The 16,271-nt window shown below is 37.8% G+C and overlaps 1 protein-coding gene across 9 annotated transcripts in view; it reads left to right on the top strand.

Moving 5' to 3' along the window:
• The window catches only part of sipa1l1 (signal-induced proliferation-associated 1 like 1), a 77,086-nt gene that overhangs the window by 14,770 nt on the left and 46,045 nt on the right, over window positions 1–16,271 (top strand). Inside the window, exon 1 of one of the 9 annotated variants that reach the window (XM_051874367.1) lies at window positions 7,857–7,975. The exons of the other annotated variants lie outside the window; for them this stretch is intronic. The gene's annotated coding sequence lies outside the window, so the exon portion shown is untranslated. Of the gene's footprint in view, window positions 1–7,856; window positions 7,976–16,271 lie in introns of those variants that run through there. 9 annotated transcript variants of the gene reach the window in all.

Genomic DNA, 16,271 nt, shown 5'->3' with positions numbered 1-16,271 from the left:
GGTGTGGAAAAGGGCGCTATTATTTTTTTTATGTGATCAAATTTACGATTTTTGCCTGGTTCACCTAGCAACCACATGACAATGTCAATCTCCTAATGAGTGAGATGACCTATTAAATAGCTTTTGTTACAGTGCCTGATGTAAAAGCACAGTATAAAACTGAACAGGTCTGTGGTGTAACATCTGGTGACAAACATTTGATAATCTGTTTCTCGTTCACTGGCTTGATTCCCAATTTCATAACACCTGCCTGACATTCTCAGGTGGGGTGAAACTGCGAAACAGCATCCTGTGTTTGTCTTGTTGCCTTAGAAACAAGGATGCAGCGGCGGTAACGGCCTTGCTGTGTAATGATGGTAATTAGCAGTAATTTTCTCCTGTGTGCCTGCAACATTCCTCTGATCTCAATAGACAGCGCTAGAGGAGAAAATGTCTGTTGCTGAGCCTTCTGTAGAATTTGTCAGAGGACTTGGAGGAACGTGAGCTCTGTTCCTCCTATGACGCGTCACTAATGATGCCGATGAGTATTTCTCTAAGCAAGGCAATTATTGAAGACTTTGCTTCATGCAGCAGAACTGCAAATAGAGATTTCAGGTAGAGGAAATGCATGCTTGACCATCACTTGGTTATTTTTAACTCTGTGCGGTGATTCATATCTCATTTTCTCTCTCCCTCACTGACTGAAAGAGAATAGGAAATGCATTAGTGGAAAAAGAAGCACCCAAGACTTCTCACCTAGACACACAGACACATTCTGAGACATTTAAGTGCAGATACCCTGCTGCTCTCTGAACTTCACTCACATCGACCGGGGCTTGAAATCACAGTATTAAAAGACCATATGTGCTGCTTTGGCCTTAATGATAAATTGACATCTGAGAGCTGGAGTGATGTAACGGTCTTTATAAAACAGATGGATGGTGGTTGATCAATACAGTCTTGCTAAAATACATGTATAGAAACCGATATGAAGTTCACCTAGCTACTGTAAATTACTGCACAACATTTGCTCAAATTCATGTTGTAATTTTTGTCATGACGTCCTCATTTATGAAAAATGTTGGCAATTGCCTATTCACGGTTACTTTGAGAAGAATTTTCACCTTGTAGGTTAAAATATTTTCTCTCATGCCAGTTCAAAACATTGCTGTTTGTTTGAGTGGTCTGGCATGTTGATATCTGGCTTAAAGGGTTAGTTCACCCAAAAGTGAAAATTCTGTCATTAATTACGCACCCTCACGTCATTCCAAACCCATAAGACTTTTTTTCATATATGGAACGCAAATGAAGATCTTTTGATGAAATCTGGGAGCTTTTTGTCCTTCCATAGACAGCCTATGCATTAAAACTTTGACACTTCAAAAAAGTTCATGAAGAGATCGGACAACTAATCCATAGAAATTAAGTGGTTTAGTCCAAATTTTCTGAAGAGACTCGGTCACTTTTTATGATGAACAGATTTAATTGAGGCTTTTACTCTCATATAAACACTGATCAGCGAACATAAACAGAAGCTCAACCGAACCGGAATGATGCATGCGAACAAACCTCTTCCTGAAGCTCAAACGTCCTGCGTAATCAATGAGGTTCATTCTCGTGTTTTATGCACCACGTTTGAGCTTTCGGAATTTTCATTTTTGGGTGAACTAACCTTTTTAACCAGTGGCATGACTTTGGGGCAGGACTACTTGATGGGGCGGGGTGGATAACCTTGTATGTTTGGAAAACCTGATGATCCCATGAGTGCTGATTGCCTACACAACAGTGAAACAAATACTAACCTCTAGCATAGCTATTTGTCGAGATCATATCAATCCATGATTTTTCTGAGTTCTGAACTGAATCCATGAAGTCTGACCTTTCTTGACAGGTGACTGTGTGATTGAGTGGCCAGTGTTTGTGCTTAACTGGTTTGGGGGAAAAAAAACTACGCTATCATCAATCATTGTTGCAATTTCGTGCTGCAAAACAAATACAAGTATGCAATACAAATGGCATATTTTACCTTTTAAAATGGATGTCCTCAGAAGCATAGTCATTTTGTCAACATCTCTCCTGCCAAGTCAGCTCAAGGAAACAGCCATCTATTCAGATGAACTTCTTATTCCTTGAGGCAGGGTTTACAGCATGCTTCTGAGCTGCCTCGTGTTCCTTCACTGTAGAGATGTATTGAGAAGTCCCTGCCCCCGCAGTTAATTGTTTTGTTTTGCATGGAGCAACCCAGATGTCTGTAGCCAAGGAATGGCTTGACCCTTTCTTAGGATGTTAGCTGCATGGATGAAGGCATTTGAGAAAGGGCTTAGCAGCAGGCCTTTCTTTCAGAGTTTTTTTTGTGACACAAAGCCATACATCTGTCAAAGAATCACATGGCTTGTGCCCCGTGGACCTGCACTGCACTCAGAAGAGGGATTACCCAAGAGCCCAACTACAACTTTTCTCACAGTCATTAAACATGGAGTTGTCAGTCTCATTTTAATTGCCTTAGAAATGAGAGAATATAGATCATGTCATTGAAGGTTTTAATATTCATCTTGTCTGCACCAATACATATAAATGTATTAGCTTGTTATGAATATTGCTGGCATTATGTGGTCTGAATTTTGCATTTTATTAGCCTCATATTGTTTTTTTTTTTGCTTTTTCCTCTTTCCTCATAGAATAATGCTGCGTACGAATGCAGAGAAGTTAATACAAGTGATGTATTAAAATGAGGATCTCTGCTGAAGATGTCAATGATACCTTGAGATGCATATAATAATGAACCATTTTTGAGTCTGACATAATTGGCATTCAAATGGTGGCGTTTAAAAAAACAAAAAAGTAATAAAGTTGCTTCATATTAATAGAAAACATAATTTTATTTTTATTTTTCTTCCCTGTTCGATAATGAAGCAGTTCATGAACATTGCTTTTTCAGTGCACTTGAAGAGGCGAGAAAGAAATTGAAACCTGAAATTGAGTCTCAGTCACACAATTGGCACAGTTTCAATCACAATCCAATTATGATATTGTGACGCATCACAGTGTATTGAATTGTGACATGTATCACAATGTGTACTGTATCATGAAGTAGTTGGTGACCCAAGCGATTGTTGCTGTTCCCTGTTATAGTTCATAAGCTATTGCAAATTGACCATTTTATTGGTGATTAACAGATTTTTGCAGGCTATACTGACTGCTTGCCAAGCTTATGAAAATTGTGGTTTGTATGCCTTACACAACTATGCAAATGAAAGGAAAAGCACTCTAGGTAGTGAACTGTCTAGTAAATGAGTGTCCCCAGGGCGCTGTGGCATCACCCCTGCAGCTCCACTTGTTTGTTACAGAGGACATCATGAAAACAATAGCAGCTAAGTAAAACAGCGGCAGCAGCAGGGCTTCAGGCCTGGATAAAGGCTGAGCTTTAATTAGGCCCAGTCCATGGTAAGTGGAATGACCTAAAGCTTTCATTAGCATGACTCTCCTCCGGCTTCCTCAGGGGGTCTCCATCACATCGCAACGGTATCGACCATCACAGCACCTAGCCAACACTAAATTCTAACACCATGCAAATGCATTATATGGCTGTTTCCTTAAACTCCGGATGTGTCCAATTACACCTCATCGGAAGACTGTATGGATTGTGAGAGTGCTTTAAGTGCAGTTGGAAAATAAAGGATAGCACCTGTCATCAAGAGCAGCTGAGGTTATGTATAATATCAGATGTAAGGAATTGACGAGAGTTAAAGCAAATTCTTTCCTTAGCGTTTAGGTCTGTGGCTTAAACAAAGTCGACTAACATTATTAAAACCAAATCACCTTTTAAGATGCTTATCCTGGAAAGAACCCAGCTAAACCTTTCTGGTTGTAGTGGTACAGTATTTCAGTAGCTGCCGTTATGCAAATGTACCTCTAATAGCAACAGTAAAATCTTGGATTTGTGTGCATCTTTTGTATATGGAATGAGTCAAACTCCCTGATGAGCTGGAGGCCGCTGTGGGAGTTGGAAGTACGCTGCTCCAGCATCTGCAGTCCACTTTGTTTTGTGGCTGAGCTGATTTATTCCATTCTGGCGAAGTCTCGCATTCACTGCTCTTCCAGATATAACAGCTTCCTCCTTAACACGCACAGTCAGTTCCGAGGCATGCAGTGAAAAACAGCTGAATGCCTGTTCGTCTTTTAATCCTCACCTTCAAACGTGATAGACACATCGATTCCTTCACCAGTTCACCTCAAAGAAATTTCTCATATGTCTTTTGGTTTTTGCATCCACTATTGAGTTAAAGGGATGGCTCATCGAAAAATGAAAATTGTCATTTATTCACCTTCAAGAATGCCATGCAGGGTTTGAGGAAAAAATGAGGGAGAGTAAATGATGACAGAATTATAATTTATTTTTGAGTGAATTATCACTTTAAGACCAAACTTAACTAAACTTACCTAAAGCACATAGTATACTTAAAGGGATAGGAATTTTCCAAAAATGAAAATTATCCCATGATTTACTCACCCTCAAGCCATCCTAGGTGTATATGACTATCTTCTTTCAGACAAACACAATCTGAGATATTTTTAAAAACGTCCTTGCTCTTACAATAATTGTAGTGAACAGGGGGCCTGTTTTGAAGCCAAAAATAAATGCATCCATCCATCATAAATATAATCCATATAGGTGTTTAATAAAGGCCTTCTGAAACACAGCGATGGGTTTTTGTAAGAAAAATATCCATATTTAATTTTTTTTTTATAATCTAAAATAAATAGCTTCAACCAGATGATCATACTGCGCATATCAACTTGTGCCAAATGAGTGAGCTTAGAAGCTTAGAGCTTAGACGCCTTTCGTGATTTAAACAAATATGGCTGGGCAACAAACCAAAGCTCCTCTTCTCTTATATCAAAATCCTCCGACATTTCTCTTTAAAATTTCTCATTTTAGACTTCTAATTCATGACCAGTGTTTTGTTTTGCTCTATCCTCCACGCTTGATGCGTCGGGTTAGACTTAACTCTTCCGCCACAAATCGTTGCGTATGGTCGTATGCCGTAGCTAGTTATTTTACTTTATAAAGTTTTAAATATGGATATTTTTCTTACAAAATCCCATCGCTTTGCTTCAGAAGGCCTTTATTAACCCCCTGGAGCCGTATGGATTATTTTTTATGATGAATGGATGCATTTAATTTGGGCTTCAAAACATGCCCCCTGTTCACTACCATTATAAATCTTGGGAGAGCCAGGATATTTTTAAATGTATCTTTGATTGTGTTCGTTTGAAAGAAGATGGCTTGAGGGTGAGTAAATCATGGGATAATTTTCATTTTTGGGTGAACGATCCCTTTACGTTTGGCACGAACACTTGCCGTCAAAGTATACTCCATTTGATAGCTTGTGCGATCGCAAGCGATCAACACATGCTAGGGATGCGCCGATCCGATACTCAGATCAGGTATTGGCTCCGATGCTGTCCTTTTTGCCGGTTCGGGTATCGGCTGGATGGGTCCAATCCAAATCCGATATTGTACGTGTACTATTCTGTTATTGTTAAGCCTCACAATTAAAGGCACAAAAACATTAAAAAGCACCATAAAGTTTCCGTGCACCATATTCCAAGTGTTCTGAAGCCATTCCATAGTTTCATTTGAGGTACAGATAAATATTTAAGTCGGTTAATTAAAGTTCACGTAAATGCCTCCCTCCGCTGCGGCTGTCAGTCATTCTCAATTCAGCATTCAAACTGCGTGTCGCGTTTGGTTACGACAGTCTCTCTCCAAGATGATTCAATGTTTCTATTATTATACTTCATCTATAGACAGAGATACTGGTAATACAATACGCATAAATATATATTCACTATATATATTCACTTTGTGCTTTGAACTTTTCAATGTGGAGCGCTGCCGCTGCACGCTCTGACTCCATGATGCTTCAAGCGCATCATTCTGCATAAGCGCTTTGTGCCGCTCTGTATGGGAGCCGTTCATATTATAATACTTTTGCGCAATGAAAGATTGTTAATAGCATTTTTTGTTCTGTCCTATATATCATATGTTGCTGCCTCATTAAAAAAACTCCACTATAAATTTAAAAGAAATGTCTTTTAATTTTATAGTATATATATTTATATATAAATATATTTAGTTTATGTCATGTATGACTCAAACATTCATGAAAAACAAGTCATGAGTCATGGATAAAGGAGTCAGCTGGACTCCTGTTTATTCTGAATGTCTACCAAGCTGGTGAAGCTATTGGTTTATTTACAGTTGTTGCACTGATGCACAATTATTTAATAAATAATTCACTACATTTGTGTCTGTCTGTTATTTTGTCTTACAAAGTTAGGAAAGTAAAGTTTAAGTCAAGCCTGATGCCTTGCACAAAAGAATGTTCCCAGTTTCATCCACACAGTGAGGCATACAGTTTATTAGGTAATTTAGCACTTTTTTATTATTACTTGAATATCGGAGGTATCTGAAGCGAAAAAGGTGGATTGGAGCATCCCTAACACGTGCACAATAGAAAGTTTCAAGTGGATTCTGACTAACTTGCAAGCCCTCAACAAATGCGATTGTGATTGGCTACAATGCTAGCAAAAACACACTGTAAATAGAAACCTTTGACGCTTAGAGTGCTCAAACGCAAACAAGAGCGTTTGAAAGCAGCGTCTATCAGTGGATACCGAATATGCCCTTTATTCTGTACTACCGGTACTGCAGAAATGCTGGAACCATTTGCATCACACACAGTGTACGCATACCCTAGCATACGTAAAAATCAAAGTATAATTTGGGCTTGGTTATCTAAAGCAAAACATTTAGTTTTGGGTATGGTTTTGAGGCCCTAATACCGTGTGCTAAACAGGCACAACACACCAGGGCTGAATTCGGAATAACATACTAGCATACTTTTAAAGATATGATAAATAATAAGAATAGTATGCTTATATGCTATTTCGATTTCAGCAAAGGTTTCCAGCAGCTTTGTGTCCATACTCAGAATGAAAATGCGTTCTGGTAAGGACCATTTTGCCTAATATATAGACAAGTCTGTGCAATGTACAGTTTGTAATTGTTATAAAAATGTTAAATTCAATGTGTTAATAGCTGATTCTTTGTAATTCTTTGTGATATTTACTAGCAATTTCTAAGTAAAAATTGTTTCAAAGTCTCTTTGCTGGAACCAAATAATACAGTGTGAAATGACTAAGGGGCAGGAAGGTGAAATCAAACTGTTGGACCAAGCAATGGGAAAAAAGTCTAAAAACAGACCAAATATCTCAATAGGGAGAGCAGGACGAGAGCAGTATGGAAGAGAAGAGAGCTGCTCATCATGAGCTCTGCACTAATTAGCTTGGCATTTTAGCCTCCCCAGGCAGGCCCACCAAGGTGCTGAGTGTACAGAGGTCCCATATCTGTGCTCCAACCACAGGTCCTCAGTTGGATTTTATGTTAAATGCTTTGTTTTCTTCTCCATAGCTAAGAGATTGTGATGGAGTCAAGCGTGGGTATTACAGTAATTTATATTTGGCACTCCAAATTAACTTTTTTTAATATGTGCAATAAAAAGGTGTTGATTTCACGCTGGGAACTTGATTCCTTTCCACCTTCTGGCATATTACAACTTCAAATAGTTTTGTGGGGCATTTCAGGGTTGCTTATGTAAGAGGTATAAAAAGGTGATAATTACTTCCAGGGTTTTGGGCTTTTGTGTATCCTGTATGAAAGTGTGAGTGAAAATGCCCCTTTCTGTCTGCTGTTGTCTTGTCTTGGTGCTTTGAATCATCTTACTTATCATTACTCAGTCTGACTCATTATATAGTAATCTTCAGGAACTGTTGAATGTGTGAGACATCTCTGGTTGTTTTCTGAGTCCTATCACTGATGTTACTTGAAAGAACAAAACAGAGCAACAGACGAACAGTCTGAATATCTTGCATTATTGAGCGTTGGCAGTCAGTGTCGCTTGGCAGACATTTAGACCTCACAGAAGAGCATGTGAGTTTATCTTTTTTATGACTTGTAATGTGGTCAGGGGTTCGACATTCCAGTAACGTTTGGAATTCTGCCGGCACCAAAGAAGCTGGCTTCATCCCATTTTCTTTAACATGGGAAATGTTTTCTTTTCAAAATGCACGCAACTTCATGTCGAGTTGGAGGGTGTTCAGATGGTGCAGTATTAAACCATGCTGCGTCATTTCACTGCACCAAGCTCAAATGTAGCATTACTGTGTTTGGTTTAATTCAGGGTGGGTGAGCTAATCGTGGGTAACTTCAGCTCAATTACTTCAATGGTGCACATGGTAATAGAGCACCTGCTGGTTTCAGACTATTACTTGGGACATATTGTGAACTTCTACATTCATTATATTTGGTTGTTGATGCATGTAAACTGTAGAGAAGGAACCTGACTGACATCATGTGCTTTGAGGGATGCACATGTTAGTCTCAATGGCCTTCTTTGCTGAATTGATCCATTGCACAGACTAGTGTATATTATATCCTCTGTGTATTTTTATTCTCCTGGTTGCACATTTGTAATCTTACAACGCTATACCCCCTTTAAAAAAAATAAAGGTTCTTTATTGACATCTATGGTTCCATGAAGAACCTTTTACATCCATGCAACCTTTCCATTGCACAAGTTTTTTTTTTTTTTTATTATTATTGTGGAATAAGGTTCTTTAGATTATTAAAATGTTCTTTACCGTAAGAAAAAAGGTTCTTTTAAGAACTGCTCACTGAAAGGTTCCTACGGGAACCCTAAATGCTTATTTTATGGCATCACTGTGAAAACCCTCTTTTATAGTATAGTATAATATAGTAGTTACATATTGTAGTTTAGCCTATTTACTAGGGTTGCCGTAATACCAACGTTTCAATAGGTGGTACCAAAGCAGTGGCATTTCAAATTTCTCATTGCTAATTTTGATATTGTGGCAAAAAATTAATGATGTTGAGCAAACTTCTTTATTTTTAAAGTTAAATGTTAATATAAAGTACCAACTTAGCAAATGAAATGGTAATAAATATGCCTTACAACAATGTACTATACATTCACAGCATTTATTAATTTGGTTAATCTTTACTTAGTTCAAAATGCATTACTACATGTAGAAATGAACAATTCAAGTTGAATAATTTATCATTAGTGCATGAATTCATTAGAAAATGAATTAACAGTGCACAATAGTATGCCAATGAATGAACATTAATTCGATTAAGAAATGCTGTAAAAATATCATTGTTCCTTGTTAAAGATGCGTTGTAACTAATGGTAAAAAATTGAACCTTATTGTTAGGTGTTACCAATGAAATAAAACAAAGGCATGTAGGCTTCTCGTATTTCTAATTTAAGTCAACATGGCTTCCTGTTTTCCCCCATGTAATTATTCAAGTAAATGCTCTGTAATAAAGATTAAAGAAATAAAGTCAGGTGAGTGGATTTCTGTTTTACTAGTCAGTATTATTGTTGATTATTGATTGATGTTAACATCAGGGCATTAATCAGTGGCATATTAGTCTGCATTTATTTTACACGACAGTGCCTAATGCATAGTTCCCATATGCTCATATCAATTAGTTTTTTTTATTTACCCAAATCATTTAAGATCTAACAGACAATTCATATTAATGCATTGCCAGTCGATTTCACCATGAAGCCATGTGTTTATGTGTAACTGTGAGCGCATATACATGAGTATTCAACAGCAGCTACCTGTTAGTCTGACAACATGCAGGTGCCAAACTGAGTTGGTTCTTGGTGTTACCAATACTTAATTATATATATATTTTTAGTTTAGTTTGGACTTGATGGTGAATATCTGGTGCTTTCCTGATTATTTCGTTATCTGTGTGATTCAGAATTGTAGCATGGCTTTTGGAATTTAGAGTGGAAACCGGAAACCTCCTTTTTGTCTGCCAAATAATATTGGATCCTCATGCACACTTTTCAAGATTCTTTCTGTGTAATGGTTTTCAGATTTAATCTGACATGCTCAAAAGACAGGTTTGTTCAATCCCCACCATTGAGAGGAGCTTGAAAACCTGATGAAAATACTCAGAAAAAACAAATACAACATCAGGGGCCAAAGAACACAAAGCCCCTTGGTACGTGAACGCCATCCAAAGACTGAAATAAATAAATCCCAGACTGGAGGAATTTTACTTTTTTTTTTTCTTTTTTTTTTTTTTCTTCTCTCTTTTTTTTCTTTTTGGAGAAGAGTTTGGCCGAGATGCTGTGAAAGCAGCTGTAGGATAGTGTGGTTTTGGCTCGACCGCTGTTATGGTTTTAACAGGGTTCTTCCTCTTCCCGCCCGACACTGCTCGCCCTGCTCTGGAGGAATGCAGACAGGCCTACAGGGTGATCTGTCTCTAATGTGAGGAGCAGCTCTGTAGCTGTATTTCAGGTCCCACACTGGCCCCTTTCTAGGCATGGACTTGTCAACCATTAACCAGTTCTGTTTTTTGTCCTTTTGGGTCAATCTTTTAATACTTAAATCTTATCAGAATTGTATATTATTAATATTATATAATTAATACTATATTATATTTTATATAGACCCTAAAGCCCTATTCGGACAGGATTAATTTCCTAAACTATGTTTGAGTTACAATTCTTATTACTCATCGTCTGTGATTTCTACTCCCACAGAGGTGGGAGTAGAGGTGGGCGATATGACCAAAATCTTGTATCACGGTATGAGTAATTTTATTTCACAATAAAGACATATTACGATATAGTCATTTTTGCTTTAAGGTTTTTATAATATAAATTTTTGTGATACCATAGACATTTCATAATTCTTGTCACCAGTGTCAGTCTCACAAAAAACAAATACTAGCCTAACTAAATTTTTAAAAAATACAGCGTTGTCTACACTGCACAATTAATCTCTTATTTACGTTATGTTTGCACTGTTAGTTAAATGAAAGCCTTTGTGAGAGTGCAGAAATTGAGTCCCACATGTAATACTTACTTCATACGCAAAGATGTTAGCCAATCATAGCAGTGGGCATTTACATTTAAGTCTCACAACAGACACGTCCTTCCAACAGAGCGTTCAAATCAGAGGGCTAAAATCTGAATAGAAAATGGCCTTTTATTTGTTTTCATCTGCTTTGATGTAAAAATTGGTAACACTTTATTTTAGTGTCATTGTTACATGTAGTTACTATAGTAATAACTATAAATTATGCATAATTACATGCAAACACTAAACCAAACCAAATCCTAACCCTACAGTAAGTACATGTAGTTACTTAATAATATTACTCAATACTTAAATGTATAATTACAGTGTAACAAAGACACCTCAAAATAAAGTGTAACCTAAAAATCATACTAACACTATAAGTGCACCTCAGGAAACATAAAATAATAATAAAAAAATGTAGTTCATGACCCCTTTAATCCACAGCTAGCCATGGATTATTATTACTTACATCAGGGATGGTCAGCTTCGGTCCTGGAGGGCCACTGTCCTGCAGAGTTTAGCTCCAACCTTGATAAAAATTTGATGAATTTGGTGAATTTTTATCAGGGTTGGAGCTAAACTCTGCAGGACAGTGGTCCTCCAGGACCGAAGTTGACCATCCCTGCCTTAAATCAAAATGGATTTAAATATACAGTTTTTTTTTTTTTTTTTTTTTTTTTTTTTTAAGCTTCTTTGACCCGATACTGAATGGTTTTCCAAGACATTTCCCCATAACTTGAAGGAATTCCTCTTTCTCAGTGTTTATGTAACTGATCCCCAGCCTCATCTGTCCCAGCTTGAGGCTCATTATAGGTAATGGACTCTCTGACAAATGAGGCCCTCCCCCTGTTGGTGGAGTTCTCCAGTATGGCTTGTCATGTACACAGATCCAGACCGGTCAGCCGCAGAAAGCTAGATGGGGCGGCTGATTGGCATTTAGTGGGCGAGTAAGTGGTAAAGTGTTGAATGTGGTGTGGAGGATTTGATGGGGCTCCCTGTGGATTCACAGTGAGGAAAAATGAAGGACATGGAAGCAACTAAAAGACTGGTCCAGGCAAACATAAAAGTTGGCTTTCCTTTATCACTAGCATTTGTTTATGGTGGGAAGCGTTTCAACACCCCAAACAGGTTTCTCTGGTTATTGCAGCAGTATCCATGGTTACACGATAAAGCAGGTTTTTAATTTTTTTTTTGATGGGAAAAGTGAAAGAGGAGAAGAAAAAAAAAACAATAGGAAGAAAAATAGAGAATGGGTTCTAGAAATTTTGGCTGTCCTTCTAAATCCTAAAGCAAAGATGTTATGCAAACATTCGGGAGTTCCTATCTAGGGCTACTTTTGATTTATTCATCCAAAATTTGCCAAATTCCATGTTATACTGTAAATTCCATTTTTATGAACAGATTCCGCAATTCCATTAGCTCTTTGCACATCGCAGAAAGCACAGGGCCCTGCTATCTCTATATATATATATATTTGCTTTACAGTTTTTCAGATTTTGGACACGTCACCTAGAAGTGGCACTGCTCAATGGGTCGGAGCACATGCGCTAACCACTCATCTGGTAACTGTTCATGAACATAAGCACATTATTTTTACAAAGCTAAAAACAGCAGCATATGTATATCTCTCAGTGCCGCTCTTTGGTGTGTTTGCCGTCACGGGGTGGTCCGAGCTGCTGAAAGTGTCCACAGGAAAGAAAGGCACACAATAGAGAGGAAATGAACGGGTGTGTGATAATGGCTGCTAGCGCACCAGTCCTCACACACTCGGTGAGCATAAGATCTGCTTCAGGCCTCAGCAGATGGAACGCTCTGACTGAAGATCAGTCGAGTGACTCCATGGCTAATGAGTTTTCTTAACATCTGGACTTCATTTGATGTTTTCTAAAAATTTGGTATAATTTCATGTATTACATTACATTATATAATATTGTCCAATCAATGCACCTCTGCTTTGTGATTTTAAGCGCCATGATTTCTGAATTGATCACCATGGTTACTGGCCAGAGTACTTCCCATCCATTGCATATTTTTTTTGCTTGTGTTGAGCTTTATAGCACATTATGGGCATCACAGTGACAGACTATAAATCAATGATGATGTTACTTTTCAAAGCCATGATTAGATTTAGATAAAGTGAGTTATTGAATCACTACTGGTAATCTCCAGTTCTGTTCAGACAAAACATACACACAAATACTCACATGTACAGAGTTAGTGGTTTTGTACATGCTGTTTCTTGCTAGCAGGATTTCTCATGTAAACAACAGCAACACAGCAGGATTCTAGAGTGGTTATTGTCCGTCTCATACAACATATTTCCCATGATACCAATCTGTCAGCACAATGTGTCCTGATGATGTGGTGATGCTGGAAGCAGCCAGGTCACTGGGCCTTTATTCTAATATAAAGCCTTTTAAATTCTTATTGATTCACTTTATTATTATTATTATTATTATTATTATTGTTATTTTTATTTACTGACATTCTTTATTTTATTATTTATTCGTTTTTGATATGTATATTTATAATATTATCTTAGTGATATTTGTACTTTATAAATCAAAATAACTGGATTTAAAGGGGACCTATTATGCCCCTTTTCACAAGATGTAATATAAGTCTCTGATGTCCCCAGAGTGTACCTGTGACGTTTCAGCTCAGAATACCCCACAGATCATTTATTATAGCTTGTCAAATTTGCCCCTATTTGGGTGTGAGCAAAAACACGCCGTTTTTGTGTGTCCCTTTAAATGCAAATGAGCTGCTGCTCCCAGCCCACTTTCCAAAAGAGGGTGGAGCTTTAACAGCTCGCGCTTCGGTTGCTTAACAGCAACAAAGCTGGAGAATCTCACGCAGACAAAATGACGATTGTCAGTACCGGTGTTCAGCCTTACATTGTTCAAACCGTCAGACACTGATGGAGAGACTTAGGAAGAAGTTACAACTTTTTGATTCTGAATGGTTAGTGCAGGGTTTTTCCTGCATAGAGAATTACGAGGCGGCCGCCTCCGTCAAATTTCGTGCCGCTTCCAGCTGTCGACAAAACTCAGACAGGCAGTCACATGCTCAGGTTACCCCTTTTCCACCGACATGGTTCTGTTGCGGGTTCCCAGCCTTTGTCCATTCTCGAACCGTTCAATAGTGATGTTCGGATCGTGGTTATATCCGCAGATACTGGCCAAGTAATAAAAAAAAAAAAAACAACATTCCAATTAATTGCGGGTGGATTAATGTGTTGATTTTAATAAAGACACTGAACTCTCATTTCACGGTAAGACGCAACGAAAGCCCCTGGACCCCCCTAGAGAGACCAAGGAATTTACCACCTCTGCCTCATTTTGAGCCAGGAAAAACCCTGTTAGTGGATAAATTTATGTAGTTGTTGTGGAGTTGATTCAAATCAACGACTAGCATGTGCCGTCATATTAAACTTTTGTGCAAATCCAGCGTTGAATTGACCCTCGTTTGTGAAGCAGTTCGGCGTAAAATGACATCACATTAGTAGTCAAAGCTGTTTTGTGGTTGGGTCATAAGTAACACTGATACATTTCTGTCAAACACAACTTCTGTTTGTGCTAACATGAAGTAATAGAGTGTATGGAGGCTAAGGGAAAGCATAAGGAAAGTGGAGCTGCCTGAACCAAAGAAAATCATTGCATCACTTAAAAATACTTATTTTTTCATCTGCAGCTTTGCCTCGCTTGCGGAAACAAAATGGCGGCCCCGTGGGTGGAAACGTGCAGATTAAGGGACGGTAATATTATAATAAGATCCCCTTCCTACGTCACTAGGGGAGTGAAATCTGAGCGGCTCGTCTTTTCACATGCTTGCATTTTTCATAATTCATGGTTAAATTGGGGGTCCATTTTTCTGACAGTGTCACATTGAATTTGCAGAAGAATTGTTGAATCAGTTTTATATAGTATATTTTATTTAGTCTAGTGCTTGTTTAAATATCTGGGCTGGATGCATGATATTGCTTTGGATAAGTAAGCAACTGCTAAATGACAATAGCTATTATCTAATTTATAATCGGATTCCTCGATTCTGTTTGCATTTTCCACATTGCTGAAAGCATACTGCTCTACTATCTATATATATTCGATTTTAGACATGTAACCTGTCTGTGACATGGTGGATATGTGATATTGCTTTGGATAAGTAAGCAACTGCTAAATGACAATAGCTATTATCTAACTGTGTACCATTTGATGAGACAACACTTAAATCTCCAAAACCACGGCGCAAGCATGAACTTGCCATGCCTTTGTGAACCTGATTTGTCTGGTTACACTCCTGGCACAGCTCAAGCTGTTTAAATATCTCACAGGAATCTCAAATCATTGGAGGACACACGCAAAACAGAGCGTGCTGTTTCTTCTGTCTTGGTTGTAAAGAAGCTCTTAATTTCAGGCAGTTTTGACCTGCCCACCTTAAAGCATTAAACAAACCGTACCTTTCAGAACTGGAACACACTTCCTTTTGAAAATGTATTTTAACTATTTTTAAGCAAGGAAATGTGGAGAGGTTGGTGAGTCAGCCGTGAGTATTTTGCCATTTAAGCATGCCTTTAGAGTTTAATGACAGCAAATGGATTGTTTAAAACTGGCATTTATTTTTAGTGAGCTGTTCCTTTCAAAGCTGATAAGACGTAAGTCTCCAGCACATATCGAATCCCAAATCTTGAGTCGCCCTGCAGTTCAATTAAATATGGTTGTGCACAAACACTGCTTAAAGACCCCATGAAATTTAAATTGTACTTTTGTGTATTTTAGTCCAGTTCTATTAGCTTTGATGCCATCTAAATGCTAGCGTACTCCTAACGTTATGCATGTAGCGAGCATCATAGATCATTAGGATAAGAATAGAGTGAAATCTTATTAGAAGCATTATTGTGTAAAAATTCACAATGTTTGGGGATGTGGGGTCACCACAGATGCAGAAGATTTTTTTAATAGACTGTCTTAAACATCATCTTATACATACATCTACACCATATTAAAAAATTTACTATAAATAAATAAAAAAGGCTACAGCTATATATAAAATATGCAGCTTATTTTGTGCTTAAAATATTAAGTGAAGTGAAATGTAGGTTACAGTTTGAGCTGAACTCGTCTCTATTTCCGTTTACAACAAAAGGAGAATGCAGGGACCATTTGCTAGCACTCTGGTGATGAAAAGACCCGTCTGTCCATATTATAAATTCCACTTATTGCTTAGTTTAAGCCTCTAGATATATAATTTGCCTTAAAGTCCTATAAGCATAATTTTACTATCAAGATTTATGCTTATGTTTATTCATCGTCATTGTT

Source organism: Ctenopharyngodon idella, chromosome 20 (genome assembly GCF_019924925.1).
Source record: "Ctenopharyngodon idella isolate HZGC_01 chromosome 20, HZGC01, whole genome shotgun sequence".
Classification (NCBI taxonomy): domain Eukaryota; kingdom Metazoa; phylum Chordata; class Actinopteri; order Cypriniformes; family Xenocyprididae; genus Ctenopharyngodon; species Ctenopharyngodon idella.
The sequence above is the reverse complement of the archived record's forward strand: the minus strand, read 5'-3'. Positions and strand labels throughout refer to the sequence as shown.